General features: G+C 39.6%; 1 protein-coding gene across 1 annotated transcript in view; it reads left to right on the forward strand.

Moving 5' to 3' along the window:
• The first annotated feature begins 957 nt into the window (after positions 1-957).
• Positions 958-20071, forward strand: part of GREM2 (gremlin 2, DAN family BMP antagonist) — a 38768-nt gene continuing 19654 nt past the window's right edge. Inside the window, exon 1 of the mRNA XM_064648705.1 lies at positions 958-1334. The gene's annotated coding sequence lies outside the window, so the exon portion shown is untranslated. The remainder of the gene's footprint in view (positions 1335-20071) is intronic.

Consider the following 20071-nt stretch of genomic DNA (forward strand, 5'->3'; position numbering starts at 1 on the left):
TGCTACAATCTGCTAAATTTGGATAAATATTGACTTTTAATGGCACCTGATGTACCAACAGGCATGGACACTATTTAATTTAACAGCATAAGCTAAATGCAGGTCATTGCATTAATTAAGAGGGCATCTGTTATAGCTTATCATTTTATTCTCCCAAATTTTAATAAGAAATTTTGCCAACGTGTTTACTGGAAATATTACAACATCTTCCTGCACTGAGAAAACCCAAAGGACCTATTTATCTGGTTCAACTGTATCTTGTTTAAACATAGGGTCATACTGAAACCAAAGGCTTGCCCTTTTGCCCAGAAGACAGGCCTAAGATTTGACTTAAGACTACAGCACATCTGCAGGAGATGTCGAATCCTTTTCAACAGGTCACTCAAGTCATTCTGAGCAAAAGGAATACCAACATCAATGATGCACCAAGGAATGACAACTACAGCCGCTGTGACTGAATAACCTGAGATTCAGGAAGAGGAGGCTTAGCATCCTGATTCTATTTTCTGTGCATGCCAAGATTTGATGTGTAGTTAACCCAGCTGGGTCTAGGAACCCAAACAAGGTAAGAAAAGCAAACTCAACTCAGGCAAAGAATGCTTTGTCCTACCTCAGACTTAGCCCTCAGGTGATAAGGCGCTGCATGCTTTTAATTTTACCAGCTTGGGATATTTTTTTAAATGGTCAGAGAACAAACGTGTCTGAATATTGAGCATGACACAAAATGTCACGAACGCTTAAAGTTGGAGGTCCTTCAGCCCAAGGAGGACGACGCGAAGGGAAGGAGTGTGTTTTGCGAGATCCAGGGTGAGAATGCCCCTACATAAACAAAGGGCCCTGGATTGGACGTCGTCTTAGGGAAGCGGGGCAGAGGGGAGGGGGGGGGAGGAAAAGAACGCGTATGCTTCCCAGGTTGGGAAGCCGTCGGGCGGCAGGGAGGAGCGGGGCCGCCCGGAGCGGAGCGCGTGGGGCGACGGAGGGGAGGCGGTCGGGAGGCGGCGGGCGGGCAGGCCGGTGTGAGCTGTTTGGCCACCGGAGCCAATCGAAAGCGGGGCCTTGATCCTCTCCTCGGGCAGTGACTGCGCGGAGCCAGTGCCGCGTTCCCCGCAGCCGCCGGGACCGGCACAGCCGCCTCGCTCTCTCCGCGCACCGCTGGCCCCACAGAGCGCCTATGGGCGTCTGCAGCCGGCGAAGGCTTCGCACCACCGCCACCAGCAGCAGCGGCAGCGGCAGAGGGAGGCGACCGCCACCCGGCTTCATCGCCCCTTGGGATCTATAGCCGGCGGACGGACCGCTGCGGTCCGCGCTGCGGACCCTTCCCCGCCTCCGTGCAGGTATGGGGCAGCCGGGGGTCGCCCAGCGCCCTGGCCCAGCACCGCTCCTCTTGCGGCCGACTCGCTCCCTTCCTCTTCCTCCTCCTCCTCCTCCTCCTCCTCCTCCTCCTCTCTTGCCCTCTTACCGCCCCTCCGGGGACGGGCAGCGGGGCCGGCGGGCGCTGTGGTGCTGACAGCGCGGGGCCGCTCCTCCCGCCGCAGCCCCGCCGCGCCGTCCCGCACCGCGCCCCTCGCGGCTCCCGCCGCGCCCGTGCCCGTCCCCGCGCGGGGATCCCCGGCCGCGGCAGCCGGACGCCCCGGCGGGGAGCAGCGCGTCCCGCCACCCCGCCCGCGGGGCGTTCGCAGGGGCGCGGAACGAAACCAGCGAGAGCCGGCGGCGAAAGGGTCTGGGTGCCTTGCTCCGAGCGTCCTGGGAAGTTACCTGGATGGCTCTCTCTGGGTTTGGAGCATCGTGAGTCGCGTCCTCACGCTGCCTCCCAAAGGAGGGGAAAAAAAAAAAAACTAACAACGGGAAAAAAAAAAAAAAAAAAAGCTCATGCTTGAAACCTGTGCCCCTTTGTACCTTTCTGTCTTTGCTTTGGGTTAATGATGGTTTGTGATTATGAAACCCGACGAGGGATCAACTCCAAGAGCGAATAGCATTACTTTAAGTCATGAGTTGGAAATATACGTGTGTGTATACATACACTGTTTTTTTCCTCCCCTTGCACTTGAGGATTATAATAATACAAACCCGTGTCTGTCTCACAAGGAGCTCCTGCTTGACTTTCTGCTAAGGCTAAGGAAATATTTGCGCTTCTACAGGTCTTGCAGAATTGGAGTCACAGGTCTTATAAAAAATTGCAGTGGCATTTGGCTGAACAGCTCTTATTTTTAGCATGCTATTGTGAAAGTGGTTATATAACTTTGGTGGATTTTTGAGGACAAAATTAACAGCTCATAACAACTTAAACCTCTTTTTTCTCTGAAAGAGGAGAAATAAATAGAATAAAAGCCCAATACGTAGAGTCTGGTGAACTTCAGCCCAACAAATAGCTACGATAGAGATTCCCTGAGAAAAAGCACCAGGTTATGAATCCCACAGTCCTTCCCAGAATTACGAAGCAGCAGGTGCAAGACCAAGCAATGTCAACTCAGAGCCCCAGTTAGCAAGCTGGTTATCAGGCTGCATCAAGGCTAATTCTTGCTACACAGGGTGAAATCAACATTCATATCAAAGTCTTGTCTTCCCACCAGTGCCAATACAATACAGATACTACGTTCCCTCAGGGGATTAGTTTGTTGCTTGAACTTAAAGAAGTACGCACAGCCTGAAGCGCTTGCTCAAAATGCTTGGTGTGTTTTAATGCAGATGGTTCACTTGCAAAACTTGGTTCTTGGTTCTCAGGCTGATCTTTCTTCATTTCTTTCAAAAACCGAAGAATAATACTATTCTAAGATTTTAAAAAAATGCTTTGAGAAAATAATTGAGTAGAAGTAAGGAACAGCAGTCTGCTTATTACTGAGAGCCAAGACATGAGGGTGCTGTCTCAGTGTTCAGGCTCTAAACAAGGTCTCTCTCTCTCACTTTTGTTGCATGGTCCTCATGAACTGCTGTCATCCAAGAGGTGCATCCTTGGCTGCATCCAAGAAGTCCTAAATTCTAAACATTTGTGCATGATTACTGTGCAGCTGGAGAGAGTGGACTAGTTTACTAAATCTCTTTTGTAGGATGAGCAAGAAACCTAGCAAGTAGAATTTTGCCTTCTCACCTCTGTTGCAGCCCCCGTTCGTACAGAGCTATTGTGTGCAAGGGGGAGGTGTATCTGGTAGCAGCAAGGTTTGCTCAGCCTTCCATTGCAGCATGATAATTAAGTGAAAGATGTGTCAGTGAAAAGCATCAGTAAGACCTCTACAAAGGTGGCACAAAAATAAATGCCATTAACCCTAGATTTTGAGATGATTGGTTTAGCTGAACTAGTTTCTTTCTGTTTATCCTTTGAATAGACTGTGCATGACTTTCAGTGTGGAATAGAACAAATGTGTGAGAACTTTAAGAATTAAACTGTGGAAATTTTTGTTTCTTTTCTTAGTATCAAATGAGGGTAAAAATTAATATCTGAAATACCCGCTGAACTCTGTCGATACATTGGAAATTGCTTGGTTTCAGTCACCATTTGTCAATGCCCATGAAAGTGTAAACCTCATAGATCCAGATCATCATCTTTCGTAGTAAATAGTCCTGTTGTGGTCTTGTGTAATAAATTTGGTAACCGGTCCAATTCCAACTGCTCAGTTTCATAGTTCTGTACACTACTGCTGAATTTACATTAAAATAATTCTAACCCAAGCATTAGAAACTGGTAAATTTGAATTTGAAATTGGTAAAGTGGTGTTTACCTGTTTCTGATGCTTGAGTTGGAATTATTTCAATGAGCAGTTCAAGTCTGAGCAGTTACTGTGCAGCTTTACTGACATCTGAAGAGGTATCTTAAAGAGCAGCACAAAAAGGTCTTTCCCTTCACTCACAGATGCTCATGAGTGTGGTTGTGCATTTATATTAGCATTGTGGTTCATGTCAGGTGTGGGCTTTCGATGCCCTTCCTCCGGTTGTTCCCACTTATTGTCCATCTCCATATACCTCATGGTGGGCCAGCTGAATTCCTTTAAGATGAATCTAAACTAGATGTGCTTGAGTCACTGCTGGAAATAGTCCGTGGAAGCAGATCAGAGCTATCCTGAAGTAAAACCCTATAAAATACATACGGTATCTTCTGTGCTTAAATGTTTTGCTCTGCCTGTCTGTTCCTGTTAGACTGCGCTAGCTGTTAAAATAGACATGGTCCATTTGCAGCATGCTAGTTCTGATGCAGTGCACCGTCTAAAGCCAATACTAACCATCTTTCCCAGGAGCGTGGGCTAGTTCCTGCTTCTTGCACCACTGCTCACATATGTGTTAACTATTGCTGTCCTGTTTGTATATACTCACACTGAGATCTCTTCAGTTCAAAATGAGGATGGTTAATTTTTTTTTTTTTTTAGTCTGGCATGTGAGAGTGGACTACTTTTTGAGTGGGAACTTTGGATAGTGCAGCTTTGTGCTTGTCTGCTAGATGTGCTTGTCAGCTGCTGCTTCATATTTGCCTGTAACTGGCCATAGCCTATCTGTATACAAAGGTCCATAAGGCTGTTTATATTCCTTGTTTTGTGTGGAAGTGGTGAGAAATGCTGGCTTGAAACTTAAAAACTGTCATTTAGAAGTGCTGCTCCATGTTCCCTGGGTACAGCATCGTGGCTGACTACATCTCCTGCAAAGCACCAGAAGAATCATTTGGGATGAGGTTCCACCTGCGGGGATATTTCCTGGGTCCCAGCACATGATGGAAATCATGCTCTGACCCTGGAGTCCAGTCCACTTTCCCCAGGCAGGTGGAAATGTATGATGCCCAGGGAGATGTTTAGAAATATCCACTTAAAACTTGAAGTTTGATTAAAACATGGTAAACTTTTTTTTCTGCTGTTTTCACTGTAATGAGAAAAAATTTCCATTCTCTGTTGCTTGGTGATTTGTCTGACTTCTTACAGTTCATGTTTTTCTTTAGTTTGCTTCTTTGGGAAAAAACTATTTTAAATAGAAAAATGATTCTGTTAATTATAAACAGGTATCTCTTTTATGAAAGCATTTCTTACTAGAAAATATATTATAGGAGCAATCAAGGATCAGATCCTTGTCATCCTTAGTGAGGGATCAGGTCCTTCTCTCACTTGGTAATAGAAGACAGTTGTCCTTGCTGCAAAAATTGGACTTCTTACCAACTCTTCAGTTTTACATACATTTTCACAGGATCATGATGGAAGTGATAGGGTTGCATGTGTATAGCGTGAATGATACAAAGATTCTTCTTGATTTGAATCATTGTGACTGCTCCAAGACTGCTTTTAAATCACAGAAAATGTTGTGCTATTTGGAAGAACAGGAAGTGAGAAACAAGAGAGCATTTCCTTCTCACATGACTGTGTTCCTATAGCTAGAGGTTGTCTACTTCAAACCTTATTTCAAGGCATAGCTTCTCTGTGGGATGAAGTATAGATTTTAACATGAGTTGTGTAGATGATGATATGTCACTTGAAACCATGGTATTTCTTGTTCTTAGTGCATTAAGCCTTTTATTATCATTTTAAAGAAGATTTTTGATGCCTGTTTCAGAAAGGGAAGCAGACCATAAAAATCTGTCTCGCTCCAGGACATTGAAACAGAGGGCAATCTATCTTTCAATATATGATGTGATACAATCATGGCAACTTCAGTTGTAACCTGTCTTTCTCAAAAAGTCATCTTACAGCACCTACTTTTAATGTTATTTTTTTTCTTCTGGGCTTAACTGTGTACCTATCTATGAGATTCTGAATATTTTTTCTTTGTTGATGTTTATGTAGCATTTCTAAGAGTTAAAATGATGTATTTTAGATTAGTCACAAAAGTAAGGGGAATTTCCTAAGGTCAGTTTTTCATATAGACTGCTCTGCCATATAGAATTACTTATATTGTAAAGGTATGTTGTATATGGAAATATGCATGCTACTGTCTTTACTACAAGCTTTTTTTCAGAGGAAGGAAAATGGTAAATTTACGTCTTATTCCAGATAGTTTTAAAGTCATCATTGTTTAGGAAGAGAATATTTTAAGAAACCATACTTTGTAATGAAACTTAAGGAAACTAAAACTGTGATACCTCAAATAGAGAAAGACTCAGAAAGATTATGTTTCTGTCTATTTTGTGTTAAGGAAGTGGGGGAAGTAAAGTACACTGGGAAAGGAAAATATATTATTTACCCTCCAAATTTCATTTTGGAATCAGTTTTTATTGAGTGTGATGGGCAGTGCACAAATACAACATCAGACTGTGGATTTAACAGCAATAAATCTTAAAAATTTGCTGAATTTTTAACATCTCTTAAAACTTGGAAACAACATTTTTACAGCTCATGCAGAACGCTTTGTTGACCTTGTCCTGTACAAACACTTACTAGAGTTGGAAAACTGTGTTGAGCTGATCTAGATGCGAACTAGTTGCCCTTCTCCATTTATGTGCAGTTTTGTTGTGGATTCCAGCCATGTCTAGTCTATCATATTACCCTGCTTAAGTGCTATTATGATAATGCTAAATAGCCTGATATTTTGCAGTAGTGCTAACAAAAAAATAAACAGCTTTGTAAAAATTCTGCATGACCGTTTCTGGCATGAAATGGCAGGGTTTTTTCCTGGTGCAAATCTCAGACCTAATCTCATTTTCAGTGAGGACAAAACACTAGTTTGGCTTAGAGTTAAGCAGGATCCTGCCCATAAATCTGGCCAGTCTCCATACAGATAACATCTGGAAAGTTGTCATTTAAAAATATGTGGGAGAGCTTGGGATAGGGGTGTAAATAGTGGGTCAGAGCTTCTATCCAAAAAGGAAAACATCCCAGCTCTCAGATGTCAGACATCCTCGCTCTAGGCATGTTTTTTGTTATGATCCATCTATCGTTGTCAGTTCCTGTTCCGTCAACATAACTTGGAGCTTAATGTCCTTTGAGAGGAATAAGAGAAGGCTGACAGGCAAAGAAGAGAGGGAATAATGTTGCATGACTTAATGGATGCATCCAATAAAGTCTCCTAATAAAGAGAGAGATGGCTATCGCTTGTATTTCGACTTAATTTGTTCTCTGGCTGACACCTTTCGGATTACTACACACAATGGATTTGTACTAAGCATGTTTGTTGACTTTGGTCTATATTCTTCATTAATGAAGTCTATGGAAACTTTGTCTGATCTTTCAGTGAGAACAGCTTTTGCCGAGATAGTCTTAAGAGTGCCTACTTGCAAACTGAAACAAATTGTAAGCAACTTGGATTCCTTGTAGCTAGGAAAGATTGTTGATCTGCCACTTTAATACTTCCATTCCTTACTGAAGCTGAGCCTTCAGGAAAGTCATAGCTCAGAACTTGTGACTTCTTGAGAGTAGCTGAAGATTCAAATGTCACAGAAACTGATTATTAGGAAAATTAATTATTTTGTTCAAGAATCACAGAAGATATATGAAAATATCACCCTTGTGTGCTATTTTTGTTATATGCAATGATCCTTTTCTTTTTCTATAGAAACCCCAAAGCAAACAAGACAAATGAACACAACTGGAAATTGTTCTAGTTTATGCCACCTGTCTTGCTCTCAGGTTACCAAAGTCCCTTCAGTTACTTACACGAAGTTATTTTACAACTCAATCTAGATTTTTTTGTTTTTTCTAACTGTAAAACAAATCCCACCTTTGTCTACCACAAATTCGTCTCAAATGAAGAGAAGCTTTAAATAAAAATCATACTATATAGATACCATTTTGTTTTCTTTATCCACTTTTTAAAAAAAAGTTGTCTGCACTTGATGTTCTTTCTTCTCAAAGGAGCACTGAAAAAGCTCCTAGACAAACTACAGTCTACTATTTTTTGAATTCTACATCCAAAATTCCAGTTGCTTTATCCTTCAACTCAGGTAGACTGCTTCCAACTAGAAAAATATTTTTATGTTGGTATTTCAATAGCTGACTTTAAAAATGTGATACATGTGAACACTATTTTGAGTACCTATCAGAAATTGCCAGTCTTCTCATTTTAAAAATAGCCTCGGGTTTTTTTCAGTATAAAAATATAATTTTGTATAAAAATTCTTTCTTTGGAAACAAGTTTATTGTGTCATTCCAAGTTGAGCCTAATTCTTTTCTGGACATCTCTAAGGTTTCTTTAAAAGAAGCATATGATATTACAGGAAGAATGTTCCTCTTGTTTGCCAGAGAGCTGTACTATGTTTACTATAATAAGATTAAAGGAAATTTGAAAGTCAATGCTTGCTCAGTGGGAAGCTGATAAACACACGTTGTACTTGCAGGAACGCTCTGCCCAGTGGTATTAGGAAATTTATCACTATTTATTTAGCAGTTCGGACTCTATCCGACAAACAGATTTGGTGTTCATTTAAAACTACACCAGACGCTGAAAGACTTGACAATGGATGTGATTTGTGGAATCTGAACTGTTATCCTGGCATAGCCATCTCAGGCGGCTTAGGATTGGGAATCTCGTAGCATGGTCTGTCAAAATAAGGAGTCCATAAGCTTATGGATCCTGTTGCTTTCCAAAGACTGTGGTTTGATTCCTGGCACTTCTGGTTAGGTCAAGTATTACAGCCACAGTCATAAACAGCGATTTTTAGAATTTGAGCAAGCTAGACAAGGGTGTAGCTCCTTGGAAAAGTTATTCTGGAAGAGGTAAAACCAGCAATGTGTCTGGATCCATGTCTGGCATTGGCAGGCTTTACTCTTGAGAAGCAATGGCAGTCCAGTCTTGTATTTACTGTTTGTTTATTTGTGCCTTGGCCAATGTTTCAAGTAGAGAATGAATTCTGGAGAAAAAAAAGGCCACAGGGATGACTTTCCATTCCTAAGTACATGTTAAGAGGTCATTTTTACATGGTCACAAGTGCTGCTTACAAATCAGTAAAATAGAATTAAGTAATTTTGGTATGAAATGCGTGCAGGAATTTTTTTTTTTTTAAATATTAGGAGTAGAGGGGAGTGCATAATTACAGTGCAATACACAAACTATCTTGTAAATTTTTTCATCACCACCAAACTGGCAGATCTCTTGAAAAAGTGGGCAGCTACTCACTGTGTGCTTCTGAGCACCACAAAAATCCAGTGGATTATTCCCACCTTGTGTTGGTAATTAGTAGTAACTGCAGGATGAAGTCACTGTTGGTTATGGAAGCTACTAATGTGAGCTGTTCACACTGTATAAGGTAATAAATTTATTTGATAAATAGATGATTAGGGAAATTAGTTAATTTCCATGCTCCTCTCAATTATGAAATTTCTTAAATTGCTAAAAAGCAAGGATCACTCTTTTTATGAATTTTTATGTATTTGTATGCTACCCATGAAGTCACCCCAAAATACTCATGTCTTCTCCTGTTTGTGTAAGATGTGAATGTGAACTCCTAACCTGCATGAGATAAACTTGAGTCTGAAGTAATCTATCTCATCCTGTTCAACACACTTGTGCTGTACAGGAATAGTCTTACTTCTCCTGCATTCCTCTCCCACACAAAATGGGCTTTAAAGGTCTATGGAATCACTGGAGATGACCTTTCCTAGCCAGCTGAGTTGTTGTTACTGGGAATTTTTACTCTGGTTTTAGATGATCTGTTCAGGCAATAGAACTGCAAATGCATGGGTGAGAAGTCTACACCAAGAGTTTCCTATCTTGAACGAGACTGCTGTGTATCTAACTCCAGTGGCAGTCCAGGCTTCTGGCCATAGCCGGGGCCAGTTCTTCTGCAAATCTGTCCTCAGCAACTTCACCTGCAGATTGAAGAAATCTCTATCTTCCTTTGTTATTGGGTAAAAGGGAGTATTTTGGCTCTTCTGCTTAGCTTCATCCACGTAGATAGACTACAATCAGAGTGCTTGCAGTTTGTCCTGTTATATACAAATTGCCAGTTCATCTCCCCACTCAGACACCAGATTCATTTACTCATATAAATAACAAGTAGCAGTCAACATGATTGACTTAAGCTGTTACTTTATCTGAATGTGTAAAATCTAGGGAGTTTGAGATGCTAATGCCATGCTTGTTGTTTGATTTTTTTCCCCCCACACTAAAATGTAGATGTATTTGTTAAGAATATTGAAACGTACTGGTCATTGTATTTATCATAGGTTTACGTTTATTGTTACTGTTTGCAAAACAACCCAGAATTAGTTGCTTTTTATTGTCACATTAGAATACAAATGGTTAGACATATTAATTAAAGAGAAGATTGTTTTCTCAATAAAAATGAACTGTAATTGAAGATTCTTTGGTTATGAAGTGCTCCAAATTAGATTTTTTTCCCCAATATATTTATTTTTCCTTTAAAAACGTTTGAAAACTGGCTTACTTTACCATGATTAAGACTGATGTCTTAATTTGGGCAACAGATACACTATTGACTTTGAACTTCTGGATGCATGATAATGTATATGGCAGTTAGTCACACAGCAGTGCTGGTATATTATTTTGGGTGAGAATCATGCTTCAGTTTTGCTTTTAAATAAGTACTGTATTCATACTGATTGTAAAGCTTTCCTAAAGCTTCTGTGATGGCCTTTTGATTTCAGTGCATGATCAATTTCTTTGAGGTGGCAGAATCTAATAGTCTCTTAAATGTGTGTCGTGGTTTAACCTTATCTGGAAGCTAACCTTCCCACAGCCCCTTGCTCATTCCTCTCCCTGGTGGGACTGGGGAGAAAATCAGAAGAAAAAAAGTGAGAAAACTTGTGGGTTGAGATGAAGACAGTTTAACAGGGAAAGCAAAAGCTGCATGTGCAATCAAAGCAAAACAAGGAATTCATTCACCATTTCCCATGGGCAGGCAAGTGTTCAGCCATGCCCAGGAAAGCTGGACTCCATCCCAGGCAACGGTGACTTGAGGGGACAAATGCCATCACTCCAAACATTTCTCCTACCAGCTTTATATGCTAAGCATGACACCGTATAGTCTGGAATATCCCTTGTATCAGTTGGGGTCAGCTGTCACGCCTGTGTCCCCTCCCAACTTGTACACCCCCAGCATTCTCTCTAGTGGGGTAGGATGAGAAGCAGGCAGAAAAGGCCTTGATGCTGTCCAGGTGCTGCTTGGCAATAACTAAAACATCTCTGTGTTTCTTCACAGCTACTGTGAAGAAAATTAACTCTATTCCTGCAAAAAGCAGCACAAAGTGTTAATGGTCCAGAAGGTATCCCTGCTTTGTTATGCTGCCTGTAGTTATGCCCGTGTGGTATCATTAACTAGGCATAGGTCTAAACTTATGCTGAAAGGATCATCTTGCCCTTGGCTCTGCTTCTGGCCACTAGGCTGTGTCTTAATTCTGTTACAGCCTTTCTTCGTGCCCTCTGGCGTGTCTAAAATGGCATACACTCAACACATATGGGAAACTGGCTCAGAAATGGTGCTGTAAATGTTGACTAAGTGTTCAAAACACTTTATGTCCTCTAGCTGACAAGGCTCATGGGTGCAGACTCCTTGGTGTCTTGAAAATCCTGTTAGAACTGGGTGGCCTTAGTCATCTAGATACACATGCTTAGTTGCTAAGTGTGGAAAATCTTTGGAAAATATTACTTTTTAAGAGACAGCCCAAAGACCAGCATTCCCGAATTTTCTGAACAATGACATGGGCTAACGAGGGTGGTGAGACCCTGGAATAAGTTGCTCAGAGAAGCTGTGTATATCCCATCACTGCAAATGTTCAAGGTCAGGTTGGATGGTGTTTTGAGAAACCTGGTGTAATGTAATGTGTCCCTGCCCATGGCAAGGGGATTGGACTGGCATGTCCCTTCCAACCTCAGCCATTCAGTGATTGTATAATGCTGTTATTGTTTGAACAGAATCTTATGGGTCACTTTATGAGTTGTAAAAACTGTTATTGTCATTGAACACTTTTTAAAAAACATTTTAAAAAGCTAAGGTGCTTCTCACGTAAGCAAGTATGAATAATATCTAAAAGAGGTAGCTATGGCCTTACAAATGCAAAAAAAAAAAAATTAGTTGTTTTGCTTTTCCATAAAGCTTATAAGGATGTGAATTCTAATGTGGATTTGCACACACTAGATTAAATTAACTCCTGCACAGAGAAGTAGAACAGTGTATTACTTGAGGACAATGCAAATCTACTGTTACACTTAAAACCCCCAGCAGTGTTAACTATGCCTTCTATATAGTGGGAATTTCGGCCAAGTGTGCATTGCTCTTCTATCTTCATTGTTTAAGATTTCTAACCCGGAACATCCAAAGCTTTTGTTTATGGTTTACACAAGGCCATCCACACCTGTAAAATATGATTTTCCTGTAGTAAAAGAATGAGACAACAACTGCTAATTGCCCTTGCACTTTTCTCTTTTGAAGCACCATATCTAAGTCTAAGTACTGTAAAGTAGGGAAGAGAGGATTTTCTTCTGATTAACTGAATTATTCCATACATAGATTGTTCTGGAACATTTCAGTTATACCTTTTACTCTGTATGATTTTGAGGGTAGTTCTGAGTCAACACCATATTTAAATGGTAACTTTCAAATAGCTTTTTACCTACTTAGTTTTATGATAAAATATAGCTTAATTCTGAAATTATTCCATCAGCTTTTCCTGACTTGCACATATTATAAAGATCAGAATTAATTTCAAATTTGAGTTAGACTAGCTTAGGTACTTTGAGATATGGAGTTACCCTATCAAAGATACATCCACTAAAGAGTTGACATTAACACTTCTGAACTTCATTCTTTAAGAGTCACCTTATTTATAGCAAGATAAATGCACTTTCAGCTCCAATTGCACAGAGCAGCAAAAGCATCCTTCGGATAGCCTGAGTAATCTAAAATTTATCTGGTAAACCTCAAAGGATCTATTTATTCAATGAGTTAGGAAAATTTAAGGCATGTGTACTTAGAGCCTGGATTTCAGAATATACAACTGCTACTTGCACATTTGAGCAGGATTCTTAATTTCTTTTCATTACATAGAATGTTTTAAACACCATAAGCTATGTATTCACAGAGTTTACAGGAAAGGTACCATGCCATGCTAGAAATTTGTAAGAGAACTTGAAAAGTACATTCAAGAAAAAAATCCAAACAGATAATGTAACTGAAAAAAAGAAAAATGCAAACAGTGACAGAAATGAAAAGTGAGTTAAGCTTTTCAGAGGACTGAAGTTAAATTCCCAACTGTTTGTGGCTTCATAGTGTGTGTGGGTTCAACAGTGTTTGGGGTGTTTTTAACCAGCTTGAGGATTTTCTTTTATTCATTGCAAACTATTCTGCTCACTCATTCACTGTTTTTTAAAGTATTTTTTCGTGGAAATTCAACACAATTCCTAAGAAATACTTACTAGATGCATCTTTACTGTAAGATATCTGGCTGTAAGCCAACAATCTCTTAAGATATAATCTTTTTCTTAACTTGCTGTTGTTAAGGCTTTTCATTAAGAAGTCAAGTGGGATTTATTCCTTCGTAGACTTCCTTGGTTAGCATATGAGAGTGAACTCATGTCTAACCACTAGTTGATTTTATGTTGTGTGACCTTTACAAGTATTCATTGCAAGTTAACTCTTGACAGATAAAATTACTTATTCACTTTTGACTTACCTTTGAAGGATGATTTACTTTGTCACTATTGAGTCATCTCCATGCTATGTTGAGGCAGCAGTCTCTCTCCAGATCATCTTGTGGCATAAAACTATTACTCTGATGCAGAGTTGTAGTTAAGAGGCCTGCAGAAGGAATGTGCAGGAGAAAAGGGAGAAAGACAAATGTTGGCATGGTTTTGAATCTGTGCTGAAAACAGCAATCACCAGTGTCTGCAAAGAGAAGGGTTGTACATTCGTAGATTTTGCTTGCTTCTGTTCATTGGGCTGCTCTTCAGGACACAGTAGGGGTGTGGGGAGAGGAATGCAATATATTTAAACATTTTTTTCTTTCACTGTTTTTGCTCATAGGATTGCATTATTTTGCCACACGCACACACACACAAAAGAAAAAGTCAGGAATCAAGAACCACAGCGACATTGCCCCTCTGTCTCGGTCACCTTCTCATATCAGATTAACCTTTACTTAAAATATTCCTGTTAGCCCAACCTTGCATATATATATGACTTGCAATAAAACCTTGATTCATGCATAAATTAATGAAAGGAGCATTTTGCCTTTATCCTGGAAATTTCAGCACAATCTCTGAGTACCTTAAGAAGAATCTGAATGTATCTGGCCCCTCTGGCACTGCTTAGATATGTGGAGGGTAAAAGTAGCCTTTGCCTTCTTTCCTTCCACCTATTTTCACTATGCAGAAGACTGGCCTGTTATGAAGGTCAAAGGAATTCTACAAATAACAATGCCTAGAGTGCTAGTTTGTGAACATGGAGCCCTAAACTTTTTGTTTCTTGTTGAGCAAGCAGCGTTAAACCTTTTTCTTACAATGCTTAGACTTTCCTCTGCTCAACATTACTAAGGCTAAAAATTTTGCGTGGTCCTTGCTCAGTATGTGGGGCTGTGAAGATAAATTAGCCTGACAGCCTGGATTTAAAAAGGCTTGCAGAGAAGCAGGTGACTAATAGCTAAGGTAAACTGCTTTGTGGTCACCTGCCTAGGTGGCTTCCAATCAAAATGACATGCTCTGTAGACTAAGCTGCAAAGTGTAATGGAAGTGCAAGTCCTGGTTTTCCAAAGCACCTATTTTTGAATGTAAAACTGAGCAACCTAGATAATTCAGTAGGGGCAGCACTCTCAGGAGTCATAAGGACTATTGAAGAACATAAAAATTAGATGTCTGGTATCAGGAATTCCATAGGTGAGGCAGACAGCTGCACTCTTTGTGCTGCCAATAGGAAGGGTTTTGGGGATTAGGCTTAAAGTGTACATAAGTCAGTGTGCCAGTGTGGGAAATTATTGAATTTCAGATAATTTTGAAGAAATGAGTGTTTCCAAACCCTGCATCTTATGAATGGAGGCTTCTGCAGAAGAGTTTGGAAAAAAAAGGGGGAAGACAAATTAAGAAATGCTGCAGGATGCTGCTTAATGCTCCCACTTTTGGATGTATCTACTGAGATTTTCACTCTCTAAGGAGAAAGGTCCAACTGCAGGCTGGAGAGGATCACTATGAGGGTTGAATGCATAGGTTAAATTACACTCTGGAGCTAAAGCTGATAAGGTCCTCAGAGCTATAAGAAGATGTAATTAGATCCAAAATACAGCTAGACACATTTTACCCCCTTCCCTCTACTGTCAAGCTCTTATATAGGGAACAGCCCCTGGTGCCCGAATGCCACAGTTCAGAGCTGGTGAGCCTTTCAGGGGCTGTTGGGATTTCACAGATGCTTTTGAGGATCACTGAACATGATTTTACTTCAAGGTGAGGAAGTCCTTTATAACAACCAATTTTACAAGTCCAAAGTTCATTTGGTAGTTGTGCACACAAAGGAACACAGATACTGAATTCTTCACTGATACTGTATTAGCCTTGCATGAGGAGAGATTAGGATCAGCCCTTCTTTGCTGAAATGATTTGCCTGGTACTGCCAACTGGCAGTAACTAGGTCCTTCCAGCCAGGAAACTACCAAACAAGACATTTGTGTTATGAAGCCAGCAAGTAATGCACACATTGTGGGAAAATTACCATTAGCTTCAGAAAAACAGTTATGTGTCACCATTACTCAAACTCATGACTTCAGATGATTTGGTATCTCTGGTATCTTCAGATGGTCTGGTATTGCTGAAGTAAACCCTAATCAGATCTTAATTTGACTCAAGTCAGGAATGTAAATCAATGGAGTATGGGGTGATTCTAATTACATTTACGTATTTGTTGCTTTAGAATTGCATGGCAGTCATGCCACAAAGAACTCCTCATTTCTTTACATTTTCTCCCCTCAAAAATTGTATTACAGCTCTTTCTCCTTCTTCACTTACTTCAATATTTTACCCAAAAGGGTATTCCATTAAATTCTTACTGGATCCCAATATCTAAGGTCATGGAAAAGAGAACATTAAAAGATAATTACCTAAATTATCTCTTAGTATCTGTTGATACTAAATTACTGTAGGCTCAGACTTCTTAGAAAGGCATATAATGGGACACTGAACCATTCTCAGATGTCCCATGTGAGCTTGTGGGGCAGCTCTGCTAGAAAAGTTAGAAAGCAGAAGGGCTTGGGTTACCAAAGAATTTTGCTGGACTGGATATCTTTAAAAAGAGGGAACTTGTTCAGCCTTACAGGCTTTTGGGGTATACCTTTTTAGCTATGTTTTATGGAACCTTTTCAGATGCTGGTGCTCTTGTAAAGCCAAGGGCTGCTGTAGACTAGATTAGAACTAACTAGGCTAGATTTATTTGGTGTGTCACATTAGGCAGAAAACGTTCATTTCTGGAGTTTTCTCTTCCCTTGTCTTTTTTTTTCCTCTTTATAGCCAGATGACTTTAAATTAATTAAAAGTTTAATGCAATTTCAGATATTAAAAATAACTACAGAAGTAGCACGATACTAAGTACAAATGAAAAATAATTTGTATTGGAATTACGAGATATTCCAAGTACATAAATGTTGTTAATTGATTATTTTAAATTACTTTCTGGTAAACATTTCTTTGGTGTGATTTGTTTCTTTTTTTTTATCTGTCATCTGTCACAATAATTTATCTGTAAGCATTTGCTGTTTCCTTTGAATTTATCAGGTATTTTTAATAGCAGTACGTTTTTTGTCCACTTGAACTGTGTCAAATATCAGTGAGTCAACCTGAAGACAGATCCTTGCCTGATTTAAATGACTGTATATTTTAAACCTCAAGGATTTTTGTATTGATAGTCCCACAGAGCAAAATTATTATACCTACTGATTTAAAATATTATTTTTCTATTCACTTTAATGAAGTCAGTATTTGTCAGATTAAGCCTCTGAAATACTTTTAAATACATATTTGCAGAGAATCTGCCCACCTGCCATTTTTTTCCTTAGCTTAGAGAACACAGTAAACAGGTGTGTGGAACTTTTTTTAGTAGAAAGCATTGCAGTACTGACTAGTGCACAAAGCCTTGCAGATTCTTTTCATCCTCTGCCGTACTGATCTGTTTAAGGATTCTGTCTTGTATTAAACTTCCCTTTTGGTTCAGTTCTACGATAATTCCTTGGCAATGAGCAGTGTACTTTTTCTTAGAATATGGACATGTGTATACCCACTTGGTCATTGCTTTACATTGGTTTACAAGAGAGTATAAATGCAACACTGGTTTAAAAAACATACCGCAGCAACTAGCTTCTCTCAGAAATATCAGTAAAATGGTTGCTAAATAACAGTAAATAAAAAAGAACAGTACATAATATCAAATAAATAAATAATACCAGCATTGTAGGTTGCTCTTAGGTGAATGACTCTTTCCTGGCTTTTAGTAAGCCACACACTGCAATGTTACCCCACCTCTTTAAAGTAATCAGAAATATTAGACTATGTCCAGGTAAGGGAGCAGTTCCTCATAGGGAAAATGTTGAGGAGATGCCTTTATTCTCTAGGCTAATTTTAAAGTATTAACTACAATAAGTAAATCAAATTTCAAAACTGTTTTTTCAATTTTGGTAGGATAAAGAAGGCAGATGGGAAACTTGAATTCTATTCCAATGTGTGTTCAGTTTCTGTTGGAGGACAGTCTCATTAATTTATTTGTTGTGCTCTGTGGGAAAGGGAGCGTTGGACAGTGGGTACAGCTTCACAGGGTATTGCTGTGCTTGTGGGACAAATACCATAGCTTTATGATAACAGCTGTTGACAAAGTATTCCACACCTGTTAATTACAGGTATTACAAATAGAGAGGAATTTGGGCGTTTGCTGTCATGAGGACATTACAGATGTTTTGTTCTGTGCAAACCTCTCCAGTTGGCCTCAGATCTTCAAGGACCTAGTTGTTTGTGGGTCTGTTCTGTCATTCTGATACGTCTGGGTGAGAAGCCACTCATGTGCCCCATTCAGTTTCAGAATGTGGAATTTGGCTGCTCCATCAGCTGGTGTCGCAGCAGCAGTGCTGCTGCCAACCTTCTAGTTCAATACGTCTGTCAGTCTGTTTCCGAAGGGACTGTGAGGAAGAAATGTGATATGGCACAATATTTCCATCTTATCATCTACCCATCTTGTCTAATTAAGCACTTTTGACTCCTCTACCTTGAAGTCAGTCCTCAAAGATGGTTTAAAACCGCCCCAAATTAGCCTTATGTGGAAAATGGCTTCTGTGTGTTTTATGGGTATTTCAATATGTTTTAGGAAATCTAACATTTTCTAATGATTTATAAATTACATTCATCTTCTTCAAAAAATACACAAGGGAATGTTTCCTCTAACTAACTAAAATTTTGTAAAAGCCAAGACATTCTGCAAAATCTTGAATTCTTTTGCCAACAGTGGAGTGTTACACAAAAGTTATGTATTCTGCCTACAGCAAAAGAGACTTTTGCAAACTAAGCAAACTCAGCAAACTGAGTCTTTAATTCTGAAACCATCTGATAGTATCTGTGTTGTAAACCTAGTAGGTTCGCATTTAACATACTGCAGTGTGTTAAACATAAGGTTGGCTTTGAGTAGTGGTTTAGTGACCCCATAGCAAAAAGAATGGTGATTTATTTCTGTGATAGCTAGAACAAAACCTAAAAGCCCAGGAAGCTGAAAGAGAGATGATAGAAAACTAGGCAAAAAAGAAATCCTATTAAAAAGATGGTTCTTTGGAGGATAATAGTTGTGCTATATAATATATGTATGTCTGTTTACTTATAAGGGAATTAAAGGGAGTTCGAGAAGGCATCTTAGGATCATCGGCTTATTAGGATCATTTCATCTAACGTAATCCATGGTAGAAGTGATTTTTCTTTTCCTTTTCCGTCGCTTTCTCCTCAATAATTCTGATGATGATGAGTTTACAAACTTAGGCAAATCAATACTACTGCCTTACTATCTGTATCATGGTGCTTGCTAATAGGAATATTGTCTGAAATCTTATTTACTAACATTGTTGCATTTGAATCCACGAAAAGTAAAAACATATTGTTTCACTCTTTGCTGTGGCCTATTATGCATTTTACAGCTATTGATGTTACTCCTCTGGACTTTGCTTTATTGAAGATCCCTGATTGCTCCAATATTACCACATTGAGTTATAGTTTCTGTGTATATAAATGTTCTTGTTTTTCTTCTTCGCCTCCCCTTGAGAGGGGCTTCATGGCTTTCCTCCAGTGTGGGTACCCAGAACTAGTACATAAGCTACTCCTTTCCATTCTGTATTTGTGCACCCATGTTTTCAGGGCCAAAAATAGACTCTTGATTTGTTCTTAATGTCCTCAGCATACCATCAGTGAAGTGTGGTGGCCGTAGAACTGATTGGGGTTTTTTGGAGATTTAACTATAAGCTGGATTAACTTCTGCTCTTGGATATGTTGTTTTTTTTTTAATTTTCAGGTGTAGGGGAGTCTCTTGTCTTACTGTGGGACATGTTGGGACGTGTTACTGTGATGACCATTGTGAGACATCAATGCACAAGAAACTATATAAAATTGGGGGAGGGGGACAGTGTATGGAAGCTGATTTAACAAAAAGCTGTCAGTGAAGTACAGAGCCTGCAGCTTCCTTTAGGAAGAATAAACATCGGTAGAGGAAATTGATTAAAAATAAGAGCTGTACATTTAAGATGTCAGGCTCCTTTCCCGGTTTAAATGCCATCTGATCCAAACTACAAACTTATCTGACTGCCATCCAATTTCCATCTCTTAATTTTAATTACAGTTGGGTAATGTGTTTTCCTTAGTGCTTTTGACTTGCTGGTGTGCAGGGTACGTTATCACACTTTTCTTCTAAGGTCTGGTAACTTCAGACTTTCAGACCTGAATACAGGAAGCCAATTAAGTGTTTGCTTAACTTCTACAGTGTTAGTTTAAAGATGCTCTCTTTCAATCAGAGTCCTAATTACTAAAATGATGTGAGCCCATACCTGTATGAGAGCTTAGTCCTGTCTGTTGACTATTAATTATATTACATTTATTCTTGCACACATGCAGCTGTAGTTAAGTGGAAGACCTTAGCCCAGGTGGTTCTCAAAATCATCCAGACTTTTGGAGAATGAAGGTGCCTTTTTCAGTAACAAGGGAGAGACTTAATGGACAG

Source organism: Pseudopipra pipra, chromosome 3 (genome assembly GCF_036250125.1).
Source record: "Pseudopipra pipra isolate bDixPip1 chromosome 3, bDixPip1.hap1, whole genome shotgun sequence".
Taxonomy (NCBI): Eukaryota; Metazoa; Chordata; class Aves; order Passeriformes; family Pipridae; genus Pseudopipra; species Pseudopipra pipra.